At 40.3% G+C, this 26,219-nt stretch overlaps 1 long non-coding RNA gene across 1 annotated transcript in view; it reads left to right on the plus strand.

Moving 5' to 3' along the window:
- LOC130355371 (uncharacterized) overlaps positions 1–26,219 on the plus strand; it is a 330,001-nt gene that overhangs the window by 120,732 nt on the left and 183,050 nt on the right. Inside the window, exon 2 of the long non-coding RNA XR_008888489.1 lies at positions 11,378–11,451. This is a non-coding gene — a long non-coding RNA (uncharacterized LOC130355371). The remainder of the gene's footprint in view (positions 1–11,377; positions 11,452–26,219) is intronic.

A 26,219-nucleotide genomic window follows, 5' to 3' on the forward strand; every position in this document is an offset into this window, starting at 1 on the left:
TCAGTATGCCTTCAATTTTGAATAAATCCCCAACAGTGTCACCAGCAAAGCACCATCACACCACCTCCTCCACACCAGCACACCTGTGACGTGAAAACCATTTCAGGTGACTACCTCTTAAAGCTCAACAAGAGAATGCCAAGAGTGTGCAAAGCCGTAATCAAAGCAAAAGGTGGCTACTTTGAAGAACCTAGAATATGACATATTTTCAGTTGTTTCACACTTTTTTGTTATGTCTATAATTCTACATGTGTTAATTCATAGTTTTGATGCCTTCAGTGTGAATCTACAATTTTCATAGTCATGAAAATAAAGAAAACTCTGAAAGAGAAGGTGTTTCCAAACTTTTGGCCTGTACTGTGTGTGTATGTGTGTATGTGTATATGTGTATATATATATATATATATATATATATATATATATATATATATATATGTATGTATGTATATGTATATGTATATATGTATGTATATGTATAAGTATACTGGTTCAGTGGAACATTTGCTAGTCATGCAGACATCAGTCGGTCCCTAGTTATAGACAGCACTCTTTACTCCCTGGCTCGATGCTCGTCTGGCTCTGTAGTGAAGCCTGTCTCCTTCATTGCCTATTTGGGATAAAACTACTGACTCAAAACTGTATAATGTTTTCTTTTCTCCCCTTTAGTAGCTTACTTTACCCCAATATTTTGCACCGCATTCAAAATGGTGAATACGGTTAATGTATTTGGCACATTTAACATTTTTTCGTTAGTACTGTCTTTTTTTTGTGCAAAATGTGTCACAGACCATGCACACCTCCTAATTCCCCCCCTCCCCCCCCCCCCAAAAATTGTGGTGTACAGAAGGGGGCTCTCTGTTGAAGCCCCTGTCATGGCTCTGTGCCAAATAGAACAGTAACATGACTGGGTGCATGAGTCCTAAATTGGGTTTTGCTGAAGATCTGAGTCTCTCTCCACCACATTTCTGTTCACTTTGTTGGAATATGGGGTTATTACAGCTCACACAAGTGATATTGTCACATTAGCACCTTTTATTTATACCTACAGTCCCCTCACATGACTCCCCCACACACACAGATACTCATTGTAGAATGCAGTCATGTGTGCCAAGGAAACATACGGTTATTTCCCCATAAAAATGTTCTTGTATGGTTTAAACCTTAATAGAACAAATTTTTGAATCTTTATAAATGATAGTTTGATGTTCATGTGCAGCCAGATAGAATGTCTAAAAATGTTTCAATTCCCTACGACAGATGTGAATTTTGATGTAACGCCACAGATATTTTAATGAAGTCATGCATAAACCTCGTAAAGTCATTGTCTGCTGTTCAGCCTCAGATATTAGGGTGTGTTTTTTCTAGCTTTCATAATGTACTGTAGGTTATACTTTTGTCTCCCTGATAGAATTTGGATTGGAATACAGCAAAATCTGGTAATTTAATATTATTTGTGATCTGGCACAATTTTAGTCAATTTAGACAGAAATTTAGTCTAGCGTTTTAAAGGCTGAGCCCTGCAGTTGGAAAATATTGTGTTTCATAACATTTGTAGCATCAGCTATTCTTTCTCTTATATGTGTGTGTATGTGTGTATATATATATATATATATATATATATATATATATATATATATAATATATATGAAAAAAAGGTCCATGCAGTGCGAGAGAGAGGGGGATGACCACAGCAACACTAATAATTTTGTAATTACATGAACCCCAAAAAAGTAAATGGGGTGTTCCCTATGCTGATCTTAGGTAGGAATCACACTTAATACAGTGGTCCCTCAACATATGATGGTAATCCATTCCAAATGAACCATCGTTTGTTGAAACCATCGTATGTTGAGGGATCCGTGCAATGTAAAGTATATTGGAGGTTATACTCGCGTGTCCCCACCGCTCCGGACCGTCACCGCTGCCCTGGATGTCGCTGCGTCCCCGTGGTGTCCCTGACGCTCCAGGAAGGTCTCTGCTGCCTGGGAACGTTGCTCTCCGTCGCCGCCATCACGTCGCTATGCACGCCGCTCCTATTGGATGACGGGACGGTGTGCGCGGAGACGTAATGACGACGGAGAGCGCCGGTGATGCAGGGAATCCCGAGGAGTACGCAACTGAGTCCCGAGGACAGGCGAGTGATCGTCATCGGACCACACGGGGCACCGTAAACGGCTATATGGCGGCAGCTGAAGCAGTCTGTGCTGCCGGATAGCCGTTTATGCGATGGCCCCGATATAAAAAAAAAGCATCTTATGTTGATGCTGCCTTCAACATGCGATGGCCTCTGAGAGACCATCGTATGTTGAAATTATCCTATGTCGGGGCCATCCTAGGTCGGGGGGTCACTGTATATTGGTTAGTATTTTTAGCCTAAACCAGAAGTGGGTCCAAAACATATAAACATTAGCAACAAAAGGGTAAATTAACATGTGCAGTGTTTGCTGCGGATTTCACGCTGTGTAAATCAGTGTTAATAAGTTGCTGAACACAACATCCGCAACAAATACAGTATGTGTGAATGTCCCCTATTAGATTTTGTTCTGTTTTATTCCTGGTTTTGGCTATAAAATACTGACCAAAATACTACATGTAAACCCAGACATAAATAGAAACTGTCATACTACATGTAAACCCAGACATGGATACTGTAATACTACATGTAAACCCAAACATAGATACTGTCATACTACATGTAAACCCAAACATAAATAGATATTGTCATACTACATGTAAACCCAATCATAGATACTGTCATACTACATGTAAACCCAATCATAGAAACTGTTATACTACATGTAAACCCAAACATAGATACTGTCATACTACATGTAAACCCAGACATAAATATACTGTCATACTACATGTAAACCCAAACATAGATACTGTCATACTACATGTAAACCCAGACATAAATAGATACTGTCATACTACATGTAAACCCAAACATAGATACTGTCATACTACATGTAAACCCAAACATAAATAGATACTGTCATACTACATGTAAACCCAAACATAGATACTGTCATACTACATGTAAACCCAAACATAGATACTGTCATACTACATGTAAACCCAATCATAGAAACTGTTATACTACATGTAAACCCAAACAGATACTGTCATACTACATGTAAAACCAGACATAAATAGATACTGTCATACTACATGTAAACCCAGACATAAATAGATACTGTCATACTACATGTAAACCCAGACATAGATACTGTCATACTACATGTAAACCCAAACATAGATACTGTCATACTACATGTAAACCCAGACATAAATAGATAGTCATACTACATGTAAACCCAAACATAGATACTGTCATACTACATGTAAACCCAGACTTAAATAGATACTGTCATACTACATGTAAACCCAAACATAGATACTGTCATACTACATGTAAACCCAAACATAAATAGAAACTGTCATACTACATGCAAACCCAGACATAGATACTGTCATACTACATGCAAACCCAGACATAAATAGATACTGTCATACTACATGTAAACCCAGACATAAATAGATACTGTCATACTACATGTAAACCCAAACAGATACTGTCATACTACATGTAAACCCAAACATAGATACTGTCATACTACATGTAAACCCAAACAGATACTGTCATACTACATGTAAACCCAGACTTAAATAGATACTGTCATACTACATGTAAACCCAAACATAGATACTGTCATACTACATGTAAACCCAAACATAAATAGATACTGTCATACTACATGCAAACCCAGACATAGATACTGTCATACTACATGCAAACCCAGACATAAATAGATACTGTCATACTACATGTAAACCCAGACATAAATAGATACTGTCATACTACATGTAAACCCAAACATAGATACTGTCATACTACATGTAAACCCAAACATAGATACTGTCATACTACATGTAAACCCAAACATAAATAGATACTGTCATACTACATGCAAACCCAGACATAGATACTGTCATACTACATGTAAACCCAAACATAAATAGATACTGTCATACTACATGCAAACCCAGACATAGATACTGTCATACTACATGTAAACCCAGACATAAATAGATACTGTCATACTACATGTAAACCCAAACATAGATACTGTCATACTACATGTAAACCCAGACATAAATAGATACTGTCATACTACATGTAAACCCAAACATAGATACTGTCATACTACATGTAAACCCAGACTTAAATAGATACTGTCATACTACATGCAAACCCAGACATAGATACTGTCATACTACATGCAAACCCAGACATAAATAGATACTGTCATACTACATGTAAACCCAGACATAAATAGATACTGTCATAGTACATGTAAACCCAGACATAAATAGATACTGTCATAGTACATGTAAACCCAGACATAAATAGATACTGTCATACTACATGTAAACCCAGACATAAATAGATACTGTCATACTACATGTAAACCCAGACATAAATAGATACTGTCATACTACATGTAAACCCAGACATAAATGGATACTGTCATACTACATGTAAACCCAAACATAAATAGATACTGTCATTTGAAATACTTAGTACACAAGAATATAAGAAACTTTGTAATATATCCTATTAGGCAAAAATGTTTTTCTCCTTTTATCAAACTTTCCCCCCTACTGCTCCAATCTTCTTCTCTGAAAATCAGCTCCGCTGTGTCCTGTATCCACAAGACAAGCAATACAAGTCTATGGAGGGGGGAGGAGGAAGCTTTGCCTACCAGGCTGTGGGAGAACTGCAAAGTAGAGGTGAAGCCTGCAGAGCATAAATCTGAAAAACATGATATACTAGTTATTTAATGGCCAGAAATAGTGCTGCTGGATTAAAGGGGTACTCCTGCCCGTATACTTATCTCCTATCCTAAGGATAGACTTGTATTGAGAGGGTGGGGCATGACGTCACAAGGGGCGGAGTCATGATGTCATGATACTCCGGCCCCGTCGTCGTGAGTCTTCAGACACTGAGCGAACATCGCTCTGTGCAGCGGAGACAGGTGGGTGCTGCATGAGAGATTGTGGGGGTCCCCTTCAGCGAGGATAAGATGGATAGGGGATAAGATGTTTTAGGGCAGGACTATCCCTTTAAGTGATGTGCTGGATTAAGATGTGCAAATTTAAGAATTTTTTTTTTTTTTTAGAAGGTGCACACGTCAGCTTAGATTTACCTTTATGAGGAACACTATAGACCTTTTGTACTAGGCAGACCAGCCAATGCTATCTCTAATATATAGAGAACTATTTCTGACCCCCTACCCCTTACTTTCTGAAATTTGTCCTGATCTTTTACTACAGACAGATTTCCCTTGACAAAAAGCAGTGGGCAGCAAAGTGCAGAGAAGTAAGACACCTAGTAGCCAAGACATTATTGCCGTTTTCTAGGATAGGGAGCCATTTTTGGCAAATGGAGTGATTTAAAATATGTTAGAAATCGCACTGGCTAGGAAATGGAGGAAGTTGTTGGGAACAACAGGGCCATTTACACATTGCACATTTTTTGTGCAAATGCTGACTACTTAAAAGTGCAATTAATTTAAATATGATACTTTATTAACACACAAAAAAGACTGAGCATTCCCTTCATTTGCTCAGCATTAGCTGGCTCAGTGTTCAGAATGACTGACATTTGGGTTGTGAATAAAGGATTGGTTCCTTGCCTACAGAATTTTTGTGTGCTGCCACTTGGATTTCAGATTGAAATCTGTGCCTTGTTATCCTAACATATGACAGTATAATATTTAAGGGCAGCCACAATTTTCGGAAAGGATGAATTGATGTTTAAACAGCTATAGATACCTGTAGTGAGTTAAAGGGGTACTCCACTGCCCTGCTTTTTTTTTTTTTTACGAAGGCTGGGTGCAGGCTGTGGGGGTTGTGACGTCACAGCCACGCCCCTAGTGATGTTACACCATGCCCCCTCAATGCAAGTCTATGGGAGGGGGCGTGGCATCTGCCACGCCCCCTCCCATAGACTTTCATTGAAGGGGCGTGACGTGACATCACAAGAAGCGTGGTCGAGAAGTCACGAGCCCCACAGCCTGCACCCAGTGTTCGAAGCAAAATATTCCGAATGCTCAGGCAGTGGAGTACCCTTTATAAAGCTTAGATTTATTCCACCCCCCTTGCCCACACATTTACAAAAAATACTAGGCTAAACATTTAAATGAAGAATTGTAAAATTGCTAAAGTAATTGTAGATATCTACACATATCAAGTCAAGTGGGTAAAGCATACTAAAGCTAATATATTACAGAACTGGGTCCTGTGCAAATCCCTAATATAGTCTCACTCACTCAATCACTCCTGCTGCGGGAGAGCCGCTGAGAAATCAAAGTGTCCGCTGTCATCCGTAGAGCCCATCAGTAACACATAGGCCTCTGTTTATGGTGGGCTATAATGTGTTTATGGAGTACAGGCTACACACTGCTGTAAATGTTATGTGTCTGCAGCCTGTAGACAAGCTGGAGGGTAGCTGGGAAGGTTTTGATGTCGCCGTATCTTCCCTGCTACAAGAATCATTCGCTAGTGAGAGGGATTCGGAGAATGCAAAAAAAAAAAACAGTAAGGAATCTTCTGAATTTTAGCAACTTTTATATATACGGTAGCTTAAACATTTACTGCTATGCAAAGTATTTTTATTGCATCAATCCCGAGATCCTGGAATCTGAAGCATAATGGCCATTCAGCTTTTCAATGTCAATGATCTAAACAAGTAGCTGCTTAGCCAAGGCCCTGGGCCATGCAGATCACAGGTCCATTCTGAAGTGCCCATGGCTCCGAGACCTATTATGTCATATGAGCCAGAACTGAGAGCAGCTTATAGACGGCAGCCTGCCTGGATGCAGCGTCCCCTGGTAACATCAGCCGTGATTGATTTTTCTATACACAAAACTGGGTTCTGAGTCAGTACTTTCTCTATGCTACTACTAGCGGGGGGACTAGCGGGGGGGGGGGGGGGGGGGGGGGGGTTAGAGATTTACAGAGATCAGCATTTCAGACACCAGTCTTAAAGGGGTACTCCATCCAAAGACATCTTATTAGGGGATAAGATGTCCGATCTCCCTGCTGCACCCGGCGTTTGTTTAGAGTGCAGCGCCGGAGGCTTGTGACGTCACGGCCGCGGCCCGCTCATCACGTCACAGCCACGCCCCCTCAAGTCTAGACTTACATTGAGGGGGCATGGCAGTGACGTCACAAGCAGGGAGTGACCATGGCATCACGAGCCTCCGCCCCGCATTGACAGTCATCCAGCATGGAGCGAAGTTTGCACCGTGCAGTGGATGTGTAGGGTGCTGCAGCCGAGATCGCGGGGGTCCCCAGCAGGGAATAAGATGTCTAAGGGTGGGGGATAAGATATCTAGGGACGGAGTACCCCTTTAAGAAAAAATTTCCTGTTGCAATATTTGCTAGCTACTGTATATTAACAGCCTCATGCCTACTCATACATTAGGCCCCTCTTGGGCTGTCTCTATCAACATATGACCTGACAGAAACAAAAACAAATCTTATATTCCTTTAGTGGTTTTTTTCCCTGCTCTTTGGGAATTTTTTTTTTGTCTCAGTGGTTTTGTCATAGCATGCAGAGACTATATTTTGTTTAGATTCCAAGAAATCTTGACATTTTTTTTTTCTCCCATAGATTTCTGTGGGAATTAAAAACGGCAAAATACAATCTAATAGAGATTCTTTTTTTTTTTTTTTTTTTTTTTTTCAGGTAAAAAACAAAACAAAAAAGCCTCAAAAAATAAGTTTCATAGAAACGTAGCCTATTAGTAAATCTGGGCCTCTGTCTTTTTCTGCAGTGTTTCTGAGTTTAAGTTGTCTGTGGTCAGGAAGCCTGTCAGGATTTGATGCTGCCCGTGGTACAGGCAGTGTAAATCTCCTTATTTTCCAGGCTTATTTCCAAACTAGAGGTTACTTATAATTCATCTTATATTTTATATTTTCTCATCAAATATTTATTCAAATCATTTCTTGTATCCCTTTCTCTTCATGAGCTTGGTAGTGTGGACTATGGTCATTGTGATGGATTTGTTGGAGGCCAACTAGAAAGTACAACACAATGGCCCCTGATATACTGTGTGTTGGTTTTTTGTTAGTGTGGAATGTTGCTTTAGACTTGTATGATTCTACTCTGTTTACTATCTGGATTCACAAACGGGAAAAGTTTTTTGACCAGATATTTCTTGGTGGGAATTTCCAGCCATTTATTTACCAGATTTTGTGTGAATTCACCCCCCCCCCCCCCCCCCCTCCTATACACACACACTTTTGTTGTTCACTGGGCATGCCTTTTTTTTGGCACAACCTGACCAATGCGTGTTGGGTTAACACTAGTTAATCAAAGCCAATGTACTGGAAGGGGAAGCCAATGTATTTTTAAGGGCTACTTTGCCCCTAAACATCTTATCCCCTATCCCAGCGGCTGGACCCCCCAATATCTCCTGCAGCACCCCCGTTCCTCAGCTGCACGGAGCAGGGATCGTTCCATGATCGCTGATGATGGACAATACAGGGGCCGGAGTTTCGTTATATCACGGCTCCGCCCCCCTCGTGACATCACACCCCGCCCCCTCAATGCAAGTCTATGGGAGGGTGCGTGACGGCTGTCACACCCCCTCCCATAGACTTGCATTGAGGGGGCGGGGCGTGACGTCACAATACTCCAGCCCCTGTATCGGGAGTCATCAGCCGCGGAGAAAACTTGGCTCCGTACAACTGATAACTCGAGGTGCTGCAGGAGAGATCATGGGGGTTCCCAGCGGCGGGCCCCGTGATCGGACATCTTATCCCCTATCTTTTGTATAGAGGATAAGATGTCTAGGGGCGGAGTACCCTTTTAAGCTTACTGTGAATTTTCTAGTGTAAGAAGTGAAGCCAAATCCACGTGTAGCACACAGATCTATTGTAGCCAACTAGTCTCTCTGTATCTGAACATACACCTAAAATGAAGAGCTCGGTGTGGTGTCGTACGGTCTGAACAATGTCCTGGCTCATTTTCTCTGGTAGAATGACATGCTAATAATTGACATGCTTTTCCTGACAGTCATTCTATTAGGAGACAGCATGAGGCCGAATGATCAGATCCATTGTATGGTGTAAAATAAAGAGAAACCTTTGCACAATGCTTATGTCCCCAGATCAGTTCACTCCTTATTGTCCTGGGAATTATAGAATCTTGTGTGTCTGCTATTTAGAGAGATTTTGGGCGTTATGTAAACCTGGCAATTTTACTGATAAGGTTAACAGCAAGCTGACCTTGAAGAATCCCGCCGCATGGATGTTCATTTATGTAGATTGCTTTGCCGTCATATGGGTAAGAGCGGCTGACATTATTATTGATGTTCTGCTTATTGTACATAAAAAGTGAGGCAACCAAAGCACCTTCCTACCCTCTGGATGGCGATAAAAGGTAGATGAAGACATGGCCGTCCATGAGAAATGCTGGAGGGGGTCACCTTGCAAATCCATCAGCTTCCTGGTGTGCTATTAAAATGACATTGATTTTCCCATTGACTGCCTGTCTCATCATAATTATCGTTTTTGGTATTGCCGCTGTCACAGAAGTGATTTGTTTGCCGCGCTATGTGCTATATATCTGCTTTAAATGCCAGTAAATGATGCAGCCCTGTTATACATTGGATTCATTAATAGAGAGATAAGATAAATTCCCCAACAATTGGAAGAATATGAAATACGTTGCACATCAATTCCTCGGGAAGGATTCTCAAAAGCAACATTTACAGACTGCAGATTGCAGGTTGTGGTCAGCGCTATGCTTACAATTTCTCACTTTTATAACACAATTCTATCAGGACTTTTTCTTATTTGGACTATTACTCATAACTGGGGCCAGTACAGGGAGATTTGGATCATGGATTAGTAGTGTCCTTTGCAACAAAACTAAATGCGTTGTTCAAAGTCATGAAACGCGGGCCTATCACCTGCATATTTTATGGATAATGAATTAGGTTATTATTGTTGTTATGGCAAATTAATTTCATAAAGTTGTCTGTGCTGTATGATATTGTTCCCGAGGCAGTATTTTAACAAAGCAAACTTGTGTAAATATACCCTTAAAATGTTTTGCTGGGATATAACTTTCACTATTTAAAGGGGTATTCCAGGGAAAAACTTTTTATATATACATATACACACACATATATATATATATATATATATATATATATATATATATCTATATCTATATCTATATCTATATCTATATCTCAACTGGCTCCAGAAAGTTAAACAGATTTGAAAATGACTTCTATTAAAAAATTTTAATCGTTTCAGTACTTGTGAGCTTCTGAAGTTAAAGTTGTTCTTTTCTGTCTAAGTGCTCTCTGATGACACCTGTCTCAGGAACCGTCCAGTTTAGAAGAGGTTTGCTATGGGGATTTGCTTCTAAACTGGGCGGTTCCCGAGACAGGTGTCATCAGAGAGCACTTAGAAAAGAATAACCTTAATCCTTTCAGTACTTATGAGCTTCTGAAGTTAAGGTTGTTCTTTTCTGTCTAAGTGCTCTCTGATGACACCTGTCTCGGGAACCGCCCAGACTCCATTATGAATAAAGTTTCACTTGTTTGATTGAAATTCCAAGAAAACAAAACTGTGCAAAGTCAAAAACCGTATGGTAAAAACTGGATGGAACCATACGCACATACAGGTCTGTGCGGTTCCCATTGACTCCCATGTTAAAAAATAAATAAATAAAAAAAAACGTATATGAGTAAATACGGTTTTTCATCCGGACCAAAAACCGTAGTAGGCCACGGTTTTCTGTCCAGAAAAAAAAGTAAAAAACAGTGTGGTGTGAAAAAAAAATGAGACAACCGTATACACTATGGTGCATACGGTTTTGAATGGAAATTCTATGCTGTACGGTTTAAAAAAAAAAAAAAAAAAAAAACTGATCCAAAAACTGTATAGAAAAATCGTGGCGTGAACCCACCCTTATCCAGGGATGGAAACACAGAGCTAATTTCTTCCCAAAACAGCATCTTCCCAAAACAGCATCTTCCCAAAACAGCCTCACTTTTGTCCTCAGGTTGTGTGTGGTATTGCAGCTCAGTTCCATTGAGGTAAATGGAGTTGTAATAATACACCCAACCTGTAGTTGTGACAGGGGTAGTGCTGTTTTGGGAAGAAATTGGCTCTGTGTTTCTATCCCCGGATAACCTCTTTAAAAGTAACAGGTTCCCTTTAAATCATAACTTCTCTGCTATTTGGAAATTTTAATGAATGATACATTTGCTGTGTTTACTAATAGACCAACACTTGGGGACATATTACCTCTTCATAAATAAGTAATAATATCTTTTTATTTCACCAGGTTTTATGCTGTATCCCAGAGCTGCATGGAATAAGCCTAACAACGGTTGGTTGTGGAAAACAATACATCACCAGGTAATGACTCTGCTTAATAACCCTGCATATTAATTCCTATCCCTTGTGCATTATTAGCAGGAAGGAGCAAATGTGCATTAAGAAAGATTTCCATTTAATCGCATGAGGTCTCTTCAGCAGTGTTACAAGGTATCGCGGTGTAACAGCCTCGCACGAAGAGAAGTTCCCTCGATGCGAATGTCATGCCATCAGGCCTTTGTTTTGCTGGGATGACTGCAAAACACATCGCATACAATGTTTGTCGCGGAAATTCACACTGCGCAGTAACCACATTTTATGGGTAATTGTGATCCGTCAGCACCTATGTACCATACAACACAGTAAAGCAACAGTAAAAGAAAATCGCATTTCATGTAACTGGGAACGGTTTTCAGTACACACGCCTCTATTATCAAAAAAGTCACTTTTTATTTGTGGGTCACCTAACATATATGTAGTGATTAAAAAAAAAAGCAGTTTACAGTAGGGCTGGGCGGTATACCGTAGAGATGAGCGAACTTACAGTAAATTCGATTCGTCACGAACTTCTCGGCTCTGCAGTTGATGACTTTTCCTGCATAAATTAGTTCAGCTTTCAGGTGCTCCGGTGGGCTGGAAAAGGTGGATACAGTCCTAGGAGACTCTTTCCTAGGAATGTATCCACCTTTTCCAGCTAACCGGAGCACCGGAAAGCTGAACTAATTTATGCAGGATAAGTCATCAACTGCCGAGCCGAGAAGTTCGTGACGAATCAAATTTACTGTAAGTTCGCTCATCTCTAGTATACCGGTTCATACCGAATACCGAAATTTTTGTGCTGCACGATATGAATTTTAACCCATAACGCAATACCGGTTTGGCCCCTCCCCCTGGGTAATGAATGATCAGCCCAGCGCTACTACTAATCATATGTGACCCGTGAGCGCTGTTCTCCCCCCCCCCAAATTAATTATCACCCCAGCGCTACTACACACATGTGTCACCTGCAAGTGGTGCCCTCCTGGTCCTCCTGTTTGTCGCGGCCGCCGGCGCTGACACTCGACCAGTGGTCTTCAACCTCCAGATGTTGCAAAACTACAACTCCCAGCATGCCCGGACAGCGAACGGCTGTCCGGGCATGCTGGGAGTTGTAGTTTTGCAACATCTGGAGGTCCGCAGGTTGCAAACCACTGCTCTATACTGTATCCCTGTGCCCGGGCTGCAAAAGGGAAACAAAATAAAGTTTACCTCACCTTCCCCGTCGGTCCGGACCAGCTTCCCAGGGAATGGAACGTTGGACAGCAGTCAGCCTATCACCGGCCGCAGGGATGTTCCGCCTCGGCTGGTGATAGGCTGAGCCCACTGTCATGTAAGAAGCCGGCTTCTTACAGGACAGTGGGCTCAGCCTATCGCCAGCCGAGGCGGAACATTGCTGTGGCCGGTGATGGGCTGATGGCTGTCCGACGTTCACGTCCCCAGCGTAAGGCAGACGTCGGAACATGCGTTAGTTTATTTTGTTTACCTTTTGCAGCCCGAGCACAGGGATACAGTATAGGAATACCGCACAGTATAGAGTGTCAGCGCCGGCGGCCGCAACAAACAGGAGGACCAGGAGGCAGCGTTTGCGGGTGACATGAGTTGTACTCCGATGGGGACAGTGCAGCTCTGGGCTAATTAATCTTGGGGGAGGGGGGGATACCGTTATATACCATGGAAGTACCTCTTTAATAGATCAGAGCTGGGAAGAGGGGACTACACAGTGTCAGGCAGGTCGTTTCAATGTTATGATTTATCCGTGTATATTAATCCCTTATAATGTATTAGGTATCATTAACTAATTTTATCGTCCATATTAAACTATATTTACATAGAGAATACTCCGTGCAGATGAAACAGAAAAATGTTTTTGCTGCTCTGTTTGATCTACTTTAGCTTAAAATTGCTATGTGCCATAGAGTCTCACTAAAACTCTGTCTGCACCAATGCTTTTATACTAAATGTATATAGAAATACCAGAAATAGTTTATGTGCTATATAGGTAAGAATGTCCCATGCCCCTGAAGCATTCATTTTTTACAGCAAATCTGTTTCTATGGAAACTAATTCTTAATTAGAATAAGAACTCATATTTGCCCTGGTGCACGGGTAGAGTTCATGTAGTAATGGGTACAGAAAGCTTATTTTGCTACATTCAGGATTACCCTCTGAGCAGGTCTCATTGCACCATAGAACAAATTGAATCATTTTCTTTAGGTGATAATCATTTTATGGTTTTGTCTCACCGCACCTGGCATTTTGGGGTCATGGTGTGCCATTCTAAGGCTACTTTGCTTATCCATTATTGATAAGTTTTGTATCAACCCTTTTCAAGCAACTAAAACATGCGATATACTGTTTATTTAGTATTTTATAGATTGATGTAAACATCCAGGACATTGTACCTATGATATACAGGGGGATTAATACATAGCTTATTAAAGGGGTGCTCCTCTGCTATAACACTGCACACACTGATCTTTTTCATTGAGCATTGTTATCCCATAGGATAACATTGCTCAATGATTCTGCCGCTTGACTGCTCATGCCTGGATCTCGGGCACTGAGCAATCATTCGGTGATCGGACACCAGGAGGCAGGTAAGGGGACCCTCCTCGTGTCCTACAGCTGTTCGGGACGCCACAATTTCACTGCGGCTAACCGGCACTTATTAACCGGCACTTATTAACTTTCACTTTAGATGCGGCGATCAACTTTGAACGCTGCGTCTAAAGGGTTAATAGCGTGTGGCACTGTGATCAGTGCCGTGCGCTATTAGCCACAGGTCCCAGCCGTTGCTAGGTGCCGGGCCGGACCCGCGTCATAGAGTGGGGGTTGACCCATGACGTACATGTATGTCATGGGTCGGGAAGGGGTTAAAGAGGAATTTCGGGACTATAATAATAATAATAATAATAATCAGTTTTTAGGCCATCTTCAGCTAGTCTAAATTGAGATTTAAGAAAATAAAAATTGTATATAAAAAATTCAAGCCATGTTTTATTTAATATTAAACAAAGTCCTTCATGAATTGTCCCTATGTTCACATTTGTCTTTTGTTCAGTATATCTTTAAATCTCCTTGGTTTGAAAAAATAAAAATAATAAATAAATCCTGTTGTCAGCTTTGATAGTAATGTAAAGAAACATTCGGGCACCACCTTCTTCTTCTATAGTAATATTCTGTTTCTTGCATTCTTTATCCATAATCTGTGTTGTTGCGCTCAAAAACCTAAACTGCTATTTGGATATTTTGCCATGACAGAATGTTTTGTTAGATTATACGCTTTATAAAAGACATGGCTACTCAAAGAATAATTTTCTGTAAATATATCTACATTATATTTACCTTGTCAGTCACAAAATGTAAGATACGGAATTCTCAAAAACGGAGTTCCTGTGAGATTGCTTTGTTTCCTGACAGTAGGTTACTTAGGGGCCTACCAGTTATCCTTTAGGGATGTAGACATTTTCCCTATTATTAAAACTTAGAAGGTCTTCCTGTTACAGATGGCATCTTGCGATCTCTGATCATTTAAAATGGAGAGAGTAATGCACCCTCTCCCGCAGTCCGCACTCAGAGTCCTCTATTTATGATCTGTTTATAGCTTTTTATTCAATATTTGCAATTAACCCCCTCAGCACAGTGAATGTAAATGTATGTCCTGGTGCTCTGGTAATTAACTCACCAGGACATACAGTTAAGTCCTTAGTGGCAGTACAACTATGACTGTAAGTGATGCTTTATAGACTGTAAGTGACGACTACTATCAACAGCTATGCACTTGCAGTGAATGACAGAACCTCTTTAAGTGTACCGGTCATCATATCCCACAAAAAATATATATATGTTACTCAGTACCTAATCCTGTATTGTGTACATATCATTTTTATGTGTCTAGGACCTATATTTCTCTCACAAATACCTTCTATCTGTTGCTCACTTGGTTTTTCATACTGTGGTTTGGAAGGAGCATGTCCTCACTCTGCATTAATAAACTCATCTTCCCCTCTGTGTCTGCTGTGCTGTGCTTGGTCTCTTAATCCAATCACTGCAGGCTGCTCTGTAACCCCCTCCTTCCTGCTGCAGTCTGATTGGACAGGAATGAGCACAGAGGAGTGCTAGTCCCACCCTCACTTACTGCCATCACGCCCCCTCCCATAAACTTGCATTGAGGGGGAGGAATTTGCCTGAGAGCTTCCAGCGCTTCCGGAAGCAGTTACAGGTGGGTGCTGCTTGTTATATTGCAGGGGTCCCCAGCGGCGGGACCCCGGCGATCTGACATCTTATCCCCTATCCTTTGGATAGGGGATAAGATGTCTAGGGGCATAGTACCCCTTTAATAAAAAATCGGGGGGGAAAAGAACAATTTAAATTTTTCAGTATTGATTACGGCATCTGAAGGGTGAATAGTGGACATCACAGGGATCGCTGTTGTCAGCCATTATCTCTGACTGCAGCCAGTTGGTTCAGTCTCTGCATTATGTACGTTGTTGTGCGCTAAGTACTAGGGCACAGTTATGTACATGTACGTTGTGTGTCCTCTTAGGGTTAAATTACATTGGAGATACAATGAGAGAGATTTATCAAGACCTGTTCTGGGATAAAGTTGACCAGTTGCCCAAATTAACCAATCAGATTGCTTCTTTTATTTTTCATAGGCCTTTTAAAAAATGAAAGAAACAATCATCTGATTGGTTGCTATGGGCAACTTGTCGACTTTTCTGATGAATCTCCCCCAATGTCTCCGGCATTGAAGATCTGTGGTACATGCACTGAATGATAGCACCTCTCTATAGTGCAATCCAGTTTTCTATGTTTGCCGTCTCCAGCTCTCTTGGACACCAGGTTAGGGCAGCTTCATTCACTTTTTTTTGTGCACTGCGTGCTCTACACCAGCTCTAAAAAAAAGCTTTTATTTCCCAATCTGCATTTTGTCTTTATGTAGCCCCAAGAAGCCAATCCAAATGAAATGTTACAACTTTTCCATTGAATTGTGGTTTTGAATGGACACGGTCAGTTATCTACATTTTATAAAATGTATTTGCAAATAACGTAGCCCTAGATGTCCTCAGTGCACAGACGCACAGGAAATAGCTGCAGGGACAAGCCAGGATTTTTACACCCAAAAATATACCCATTTGTAATCCAATGAATGTTACAAATATACATATAATGTTATCTGCATTTTATATACAGTTTTTGCAAAAAACATTCCCCATTTAAGTACCAACATAGTGTACATACAAAGTTGCTCCATAACAAATTAATACTTTGTCTTGAAGGACTACTGTACATGTAATGTATTAGTTAGTCCCATAACCTTTAGCTAATCTATTCAGCAACGTATACACATACTTTGTGTGGATATGCTCCCTTAAAGGGGACATTGGGGTTCCCATAGCTGCAACTCCCAAGATTTATTTCAAAATCAAAATAATTCTTTCACATATATACAAACATATGTTTGAAACTATAAATACTGTACGCCTGAGGGTGCGTTCACATGGCCGTCTGTCCCCATTTCTTTCCCCCTGTTTTGGTTCCCGTTCTTGCAGGCTGTTGACGGATTAAAAACGGTTGTGAAAAAATCCTATTCATGTCAACAGGATTTTTTTTACAATCCATTTTGTACCCGTCTGCACTCATTTCCGTTTTTATGAAGGCAGGAAAAAACGGCACGTGCAGTATTTTTTCTTCTATAAAAAAAAAAATGGAAGAAAAAATGGATACAGTAAATTTAACATTGAAGTCTATGGAAATCGGATGAGCCTTTAACCCGATAACGACCATGGACGTCTATACTCGTCCAATGGCCGTTACCGGGGTATGACGCGGGCTCCCGACTCGAGCCCGCGTCATACCGGCCAGCCCCCAGCTGATTCCTGTAGCTGGGGGCCGGCGTTAATAGCCGACATGCGGCCGGCTATTAACCCTTTAGATCGCCGCTGTCAAAGTTGACAGCGGCATCTAAAGGTGCCTGTATACAGTCCCTGGTGGTCCAGTGGGGTGGATCGCTCCCCCGCAGCGCGATCGCAGGGGAGCGATCCACTGCTGAGGTAGCCTGAGGGCTCACCTCTCCTGCTGCAGCGGCTCTGGGGCTCTGAATGATAAAGCCTGGCAGGACCAGGCTTTATCAATCGAGCGCAGAGCACACAGATGAATGGGATTGTATGCAATCCCATTCATCTGTATGAGGAATCAAATGATTCCTCCTAAAAGTTCCCTAAGGGGACTAAAAGTGTAAAAAAAAAAAAAAAAAAGTTTAAAAAAAGTTTAAAAACACACACATTAACCCCTTCTTTATTAAAAGTTTAAATCACCCCCCTTTTCCCAAATTCCATATTAAAAATATGTAACCATAATAAAAATAAACATATGTAGTATCGTCGCGTGCGTAAATGTCTGAACTATAAAAATATATCATTAATTAAACCGCACGGTCAATGGCGTACGCGCAAAAAAATTCCAAAGTCCAAAATAGCGTATTTTTGGTCACTTTTCATACCATAAAAAAAGGAATAAAAAGTGATCAAGAAGTCCAATCAAAATAAAAATGGTACCGATTAAAACTTCAGATCACGGCGCAAAAAATGAGCCCTCAAACCGCCCTGAACGTGGAAAAATAAAAAAGTTATAGGGGTCAGAAAAGGACAATTTTAAATGTATACATTTTCCTGCATGTAGTTATGATTTTTTCCAGAAGTGCGACAAAATCAAACCTATATAAGTAGGGTATCATTTTAATTGTATGGACCTACAGAATAAAGATAGTGTAATTTTTCCCGAAAAATGTACTGCCTAGAAACAGAAGCCCCCAAAATTTACAAAATGGTGTTTTTTCTTAAATTTTGTCGCACAATGATTTTTTTTTCCCGTTTTGCCATAAATGTTTGTGTAAAATGACTCATGTCATTCCAAAGTAGAATTGATGGCGCAAAAAATAAGCCCTCATATGGATTTTTATGTGCAAAATTGAAAGGGTTATGATTTTTAAAAGGTGAGGAGGAAAAAAACGAAAGTGTAAAAACAGAAAAATGCTTGGTCCTTAAGGGGTTAAAGGGGTAGTCCAGTGGGGAAAAACGTATCCCCTATCCTTAGGATAGGGGATAAGTTTGCGATTGCGGGGGGTCTGACCGCTGGAGCCCACTGCGATCTCTCTGTACGGGGCCCCGGCTCTCCGGCCAGATAGCTGGTGTTGACCACCGCACAAAGCAGTGGCCGACACGCCCCCTCAATAAATCGCTATGGCAGAGCCGGAGATTGCCGAAGGCAGCGCTTCGGCTCTGCCATAGAGTTGTATAGAGGGGGCGTGTCGGCCAACGCTTCGTGCGGAGGTTGACACGCCCCCTTCCCGAGGGCTGTCAGGGCCCCGTACAGGAGATCGCGGGGGCCCCTTGATACAAATGGATAACATCCATTGTCAGTGTTTTTTTATTTTTTTATTTTTTTTGACGGTAGAAGGGTCCAGACGGCCGTGTGAACGCAGCCTGAATCTGAAAATTTTGAGGAGGAGAACCCTATAAAGTGTGTATTTGTTTCTGTTCAGTGTAGCTTGTATTTTAGTGGATTGATTCCTCCTTGTGTGTAGATTTGGCGCACCACGCAGTTTTCTGGCGATATTTGTTTGGCCAAGCTGTGGCTGAGTTGATAATATGTGTATATCATTTTTTCCCCACTTTTTGGAGTGCATTTATTCATACAAAAGGAAGGCTTATCTCCGGAAAAGATAACAATGACAGACTTCCTGAGGTTTCCTTCTCTATTACTATTTTTTGTGGTATTAAATAAAAGTATAAAATTCCTCCTGAGAATTGAGAAGAGATGGATCAAGGTAAGAAAATGATATTCCTCTTTGAGATGGTTCATTAGACAACTGTGAGCTGCTCATGCACAGAATCTGTAATGCTAGTTGCTTTTACTATGACTTTATTCAGCATTTTCACTATATTCACATTCTCTTTATGATGTCTGTGATGTTTGAGAACACATTCACCATTTTTTCTTTAATACAGCACTTTCTTAATGCAAGAAAAGCATTTTGCGGGGCAACCACTATGACAGTACATATTTGCCATCCAGCAGTTAAATGCTACTGTGGGAATTAATGGTGCTTGTTCATGAACAACTTGTCCAATGCAATTTGGATTTCCCATGGGCTCTGTCAAAGCAGCTTTCATGAATCTATGCCTCGCCAAGAAGTGTTTACCCACGAGGAGAGAGATCCCTTTTAGCTTTAAGCTCAGAGCCAAAGTTAAAGGATGTTCCAATATTACATTTATTTATTTATTTAAATATGACCTTAATATATATAATTTACAAATATAGCGTTTCCACAGGTTGTTCTGGCTTCAGTGTGTTTTTGAAGTGATTTACCTCTGACAGGAAGCTGTGTAGTCTATTCATTGTCAGCGTGGTGTTGTCTCTTGCTCCCTGGCTCCTCCCTCTCTCCCAAGACAATGCTGAGCTCTAGCCCATCCCCTGAGTGATGTCATCGCCTCTGACCAACCCCTACAGCCTACATCTCCATCTCCCTTTTTTATGGGACATTAAGGGGGTACTCCGGTGGAAAACTTTTTTTTTTTTTTTTTTTTTAATCAACTGGTGCCAGTAAGTTAAACAGATTTGTAAATGACTTCCATTAAAAAATCTTAATCTTTCCAGTACTTTTTAGGGTCTGTATAGTACAGAGGAAATGGTTTTCATTTTGGAACACAGAGCTCTCTGCTGCCATCCTGACCACAGTGTTCTCTGCTGACATCTCTGTCCATTTTAGGAACTGTCCAGAGCAGCATATGTTTGTTATGGGGATTTTCTCCTACTCTGGACAGTTCTTAAAATGGACAGAGATGTCAGCAGAAAGCACTGTGGTCATGTCAGCAGAGAGCTCTGTGTTCCAAAAAGAAAACCATTTCCTCTGTAGTATTCAACAGCTAATAAGTACTGGAAGGATTAATATTTTTTAATAGAAGTAATTTACAAATCTGTTTAACTTTCTGGCACCAGTTGATTAAAAAAAAGTTTTCCACAGGAGTACCGCTTTAAGGGAGAATATGGTGTGTTTACAGCAGGCTGGTGTATTTTACAGCATGAGCTAAACAATGCCATAGGCAGAGGAGAAGACAGGGAATGAATAGCCGGTGCGGCAACCTTACTGTGCGATAGTCTGCTGTTAAATGAGATGTACTGCAACAGCACTAAACAGGGGACATGCGGGAGAGCTGTGTGAAGGAAGTAGGTAGATTGGGAGAAGCAGTGATGAAGCACTGAGGGAAACCAATGCATTCTGGAAATTGTAAACAGATAGATTTTTGGTAGTTCCAGAACTGGCGCAGAAAGTTAAGCAATGCTATATTCTTCTGCCTACTTCCTTTCCACAGCACTTCTGCAAGTTTCCCATCCAGAGGGAGACTATCACACAGGTTGCAGCACCTACTATTCATTCCCTGTCTGTTCCTCTGACTAAAGTTTGCCTCTCTGAATGCTAGAAGTTGTAGTTTTGCAACAGATGGAAGCATGCTGGCTGGGGAACACTGGACTAGACAGTCTTCATATAAACCAGGTTTATCATTGATTAAAGGGGTATTCCAGGCCAAAACTTTTTTTTATATATCAACTGGCTCCGGAAAGTTAAACAGATTTGTAAATTACTTCTATTAAAAAATCTTAATCCTTACAATAGTTATTAGCTTCTGAAGTTGAGTTGTTGTTTTCTGTCTAACTGCTCTCTGATGATTCATGTCCCGGGAGCTGTGCAGTTCCTATGGGGATATTCTCCCATCATGCACAGCTCCCGGGACGTGACATTATCATTGAGCAGTTAGACAGAAAACTTCAGAAGCTAATAACTATTGGAAGGATTAAGATTTTTTTTAATAGAAGTAATTTACAAATCTGTTTAACTTTCCGGAGCCAGTTGATATATATAAAAAAAGGTTTTGCCTGGAATACCCCTTTAATCTGGCACATTTGAAGACTGTCAGCTGTTTACTACAGTTTGAGATGATGATGATATATTTGTTAATTGGACTGCTGGGCCCAAATCCAGAGAAATCACAATCCTAGACCATGTTGCATGTCTCCAGGTTCCAGATCATCTTTTACATAAACAACACTTTTTAGAAGTGCTGTTGGCTTTAGGAATCCTTTTTAAGGAGAGAACAAAAGGGATGTTTGTTGGGAGACCTGCTGCTAAATGTCCTAGATGATCAACTGGCTGTTGAATAGGACTCTGGTTCATTCTGCTCAGAGAACATTAATTCCGAGAATAAGGCCTGTGAAAGGAAGGGTTAATGTTATAATCCCTTACATTCTTGTTTTCTAATGGAATGAAACCTAATCCTCAATAATCCTTTTAGAATAGAGTGACTTTCCGTGCAATCTACAATAATTTAATACGATAACTTGAATGCAGATTGTTTATATCAGTCACCTTTCTTTTGACGTGATTCCTGCTTGCTGGTTCTTTGACCTTTTTAATGTTGGACAGATGTAATGGCACTGAAATTATCTTTAAATGCATGATGCTGATTCCTTTTACACTTGAGAATATTAAAGGGTACCTCTCATCAAATAAACTTTTGATATATTTTAGATTAATGAATGTTGAATAACTTTCCAATAGCATGTTAATGAAAAATATGCTTCTTTCTATTGTATTTTTCCCGATCAGTCCTGTCAGCAAGCATTTCTGACTCATGTTGGAGTCCTAAACACTCAGAGCTGCCAGCCTGCTTTGTTCACAGCCAAACAGGCTGTGAACAAATCAGGCTGGCAGCTCTGAGTGTTCTCCTTTGTGAACAAAGCAGACTGGCAGCTCGTAGTGTTTAGGACTCCAGCATGAGTCTGAAATGCTTGCTGCCAGGACTGGTAGGGAGACCCCTAGTGGTCATTTCTTCAAAGTGGAAAATTAAATAGAAAGAAGCATATTTTTTAATAACATGCAATTGTAAAGTTATTCTGCATACATTAATCTATAATATATCAAAAGTTTTTTTGATTAGGTACACTTTAAAATTTTGATTTTTGATTTTTTTTTTTAACACAATGTATAGGATGGCTTGTGCCAGTTGATGCGCTCTACACTCCTACATCTGTACCGGAGCATGTTAATATGGCTATACATAAATAAGAATAGTAGCATGCTAATAAACTCAAAGAAAAAGAGTTGCAAAATTACAGCTCCCAAAAAAATGGAAAAATTTAAAATCCCAATTTTTTTTTCACATAATTATAATGAATATATTGAAAACCACTAAGGTGAATTATAAAAGCATAGCGGAAACGCCGACGCGTCGGCGTTTCCGCTATGCTTTTATAATTCACCTTAGCGGTTTTCAATTTATTAATTTTAATTATGTGAAATACATTTTTGGATTTTCCATTTTTCCATTTTTTGGGGGGCTGGAATTTTGCAACTCTTTTTCTTTGGATCTATTCACACCAAGCATGCGGCTTGGATCATTTCCGTGCCTCCCATGGGACATTTGAAGGTTCTCCTCTAAAGATATCTACAGGGTGCTGAGCTGGTTTTTTCTTTCTCCCCATTTTTGTGATGCTAATAAACTAGCGCTATTATAATTATTTAGTATAAATATAATCTCATAGTAGATTAAAGCTGACATTAAGCAAGCGTAAAATCAATAGACAATAATCTGGCGCTCACTAATAAGCTTTGAGTGTGTAAGCTACCGTCACATTTAGGGCTCATTATTTTGTTTATTGGCTTTTAAGGCTACCACGTGTGTAAGAATCCGAGCCAATTGAAGTCGTGTATTTTGTAAGTTTGGTCTTTGTTCTCTTAAATTATGTCGCTGGGGCTTATTATGCTTGTCTAATTAGCTTTTTTCCTTAAAGATTCTTACTACAGCAGCTTTACTTGCAGCCTCCTTGCTTTGTAGTGCCGCTGATTCATGTTACTCCCCGAAGACCATTCATCTGAGATGAAACATTTTCTTCGAAAATGTTGCCACTTTGTAGCAAGCCGGACTTTGAGTGGTAAAAAAGGGGAAATGAATGAACCTGTCACGAAAAATAGTCAGTTGGACTAGAGCCATCTTGTTCTCATTGTTCACAATAGAACAATTCTGGGTAGAAGTGAATCTATAAGTCATAGTAATCTGAATTTGTTCAGCAGAGTCTGTATAGGATGCCTTCTCTAATATTCCAATGCATCAATAACAGGGAGACGTAGAAAACGGTTTTCTCCCTCGTCAAATGCATTATATTAATCAAAAATAATGTCTGTCTCGCATTCAGGGCTCCATGTGTTCCAGTATCACAATATAAGATGTGCTTTGTTACTCTCAGAGGGTCCATTTGTGCAAGTGGTTTCTAGTAATAACATAGAGACAATGTCTATAGATATTATCTCAACGTCTCATGTCTCCCCCCTCCCACATATAAAGCATTGACCTGTGTATATCCTTGTCGGTCACCGGAACACTCAGGAGTGCTCTTTGGGAAGATCTCACCATGCAGAATAATGAAGTCGTAAGATCAGTCTTTTCTGAATGCATTTTCTGGATTATGTTTCTTAGATCTGACACAGTCTTTAGTATGAACCGTTCTTTACGTTCAGCAGCATAAATGCTGTACACCTAATGCCTCAAGACGTCCTATATGTTATGTGACAAAGCTGGTCCTAGAGGTAATGTATCATCATGTGTTTTTTTTTTTTGTTTTTTATACTAAAGAGAATGAAACACTTTTTTTGGCCTTAGTGTTTTTTTAATTTACATTTTTTTTAATTTTTTGATTATATCCTGTTCGGCGTCAGTCACATGACTTACAGGAACCTGTGTAGAGGTCACTGTGCAGGACGGAGAGGATGAAAGCTGTGACCGTCACCTATTGTGAAGGGTGATCCTGTATTATCTATACAGAACGGTTATTTTTCACTGTAATCCTGTCTGTGCCAAAAAGAGGAGGCTGCTGAGAAGTGACCTCTATAGAACAAGTGTCAGCTTTGTAGGCCTAGAGGCCAGAGAGAAAACTGCAGAATGTCATTTTTTTTAAATAAAAATAGACAAACCATAGAAACTGTATAAAAAATATGTATAACAAACATTTGAAACAATTAGTCGATTTCTGATAATTCATTTCTTTTAGGGGAAAAAGCACTTTAGACTGATTTGCTGAAGAGACTCCCACCGCAAATCTGCAGCAGATTACAGAACCTAATGGTTCGTTCACACAAGCGGATTTCTTTTCAAACCCGCAGCGGATCTCCCGCTGCAAGTTTGAAAAGGGGCGGGGTCTCCATGCGCTATGTGCAGCAAATGTTTGCCAGCGGAATCTCCGCTGTAGAAAATCCACTGCGGATAGCCCCACGGAGGCCCCACCCCTTTTCAAACTGCGGGTTTGAAAAGAAATCTGCTCATGTGAACGAGCCCTAAGACTGAAAGACAGTCTTTTTTTTTTTTTTTTTCTTTTTTTTTCTTCTGTTGACTCAGCTCAGAATCTGCTCAGAGTTTATGCCTTATAGAAATATATGAATAAACTAAACTCTGGATGTCAGTTTCCATTGTCAATTGATTGTGTCCCAGCCCATTGACAAACTTGGTGCTGGTGGTCTGTGTGTATATATGTTCTGTGGATCAGTACTGTAGTAGATGTTTTCAGATCTTAGGAAGGAGTTATATCACAACCTGCACACAGGAAAAGATTCCCAAAGCAACTCATTGGATTGCTTCTTTTATTTTTATTATGCTTCTAAAATTAAAGAAGCAATCAGATTGGTTGCTATGGGCAACTGGTCAACTTTTCTGCTGCACATAAATGATACATCTCCCCCTATGTCTCTGAAAATGCATTAAAGGGGTTATTCCAGGAATAAAAAACAGGCCTTTTTTCTTTCAAAGAACTCTCCCTGTTTGTCTCCAGTTTGGGTGTGGTTCTGCAGATCACTTCCATTGATGTGCATGGAGCCAAGTTACAATACCACACCCAAAGTGGAGACAAGGAGGGCGTTGTCTTTGAAAGAAAAGGGCCTGTTTTTTGATTACTGGAATACCCCTTTAATACTAGACAAACAAATTCACGTGTGTGATTTTCAGTCCGCTTCATCAGGTCTCCGTTATTTTAGCACAGTTTCAGTATCCCTATTTTTATTTTTTTGCATGCATTTGTATTGATGCCTGCTGCCACATGTGTACATGCACCACTCACTAGGAGTGAGGTTGATCTGCCAGTATACTGTAGGAGTTGTGGCTTTCCCACAATCCTTTCAGGTGAGCACCCTCCTGTTATATTTTCAAAGAATATTGTTCTTCCTAGCGTTATCCTATGTGGCGCACCGTGTGTTTTTTTTTTTTCTCTTTTCTTTTGTATTTCCACATTTTCAATAACAGGTGGTAGTGTATAAGAAAAGAATGTGGTCATACTTGCAAGTGGGGCTTTTTTTGTTTTAAATATTAGCGTTAGTGAAGAAAATCTTTTTTATTTTCAATATATAAATACTGTATATCTGTTTGTTTTACAGCTTACAGCTGCCCGGTTCTATTGGATGTCATTACTTTACAGTATTCTTCTTGAGAACTGTTAATATTATACCAATATAACACGATTAATTTCCCAAGGGTAAGGGGAGGGCACTACTAAAAAACAACACGAATGTGCCAAAAGGCCCAAGAAACCCCCTTGGTTCCCTAACCTTATAAGACTTAACTTTTATTAGTCAAAATGTTAAAAGAATGAATATAGCGCACAGTAGAGTGAACAATTAAAATCACAACCACTATATACACAGTGTATATAGAAGTTGTGATTTTAAA

This window comes from Hyla sarda, chromosome 2 (genome assembly GCF_029499605.1).
Source record: "Hyla sarda isolate aHylSar1 chromosome 2, aHylSar1.hap1, whole genome shotgun sequence".
NCBI classification, from domain to species: Eukaryota; Metazoa; Chordata; class Amphibia; order Anura; family Hylidae; genus Hyla; species Hyla sarda.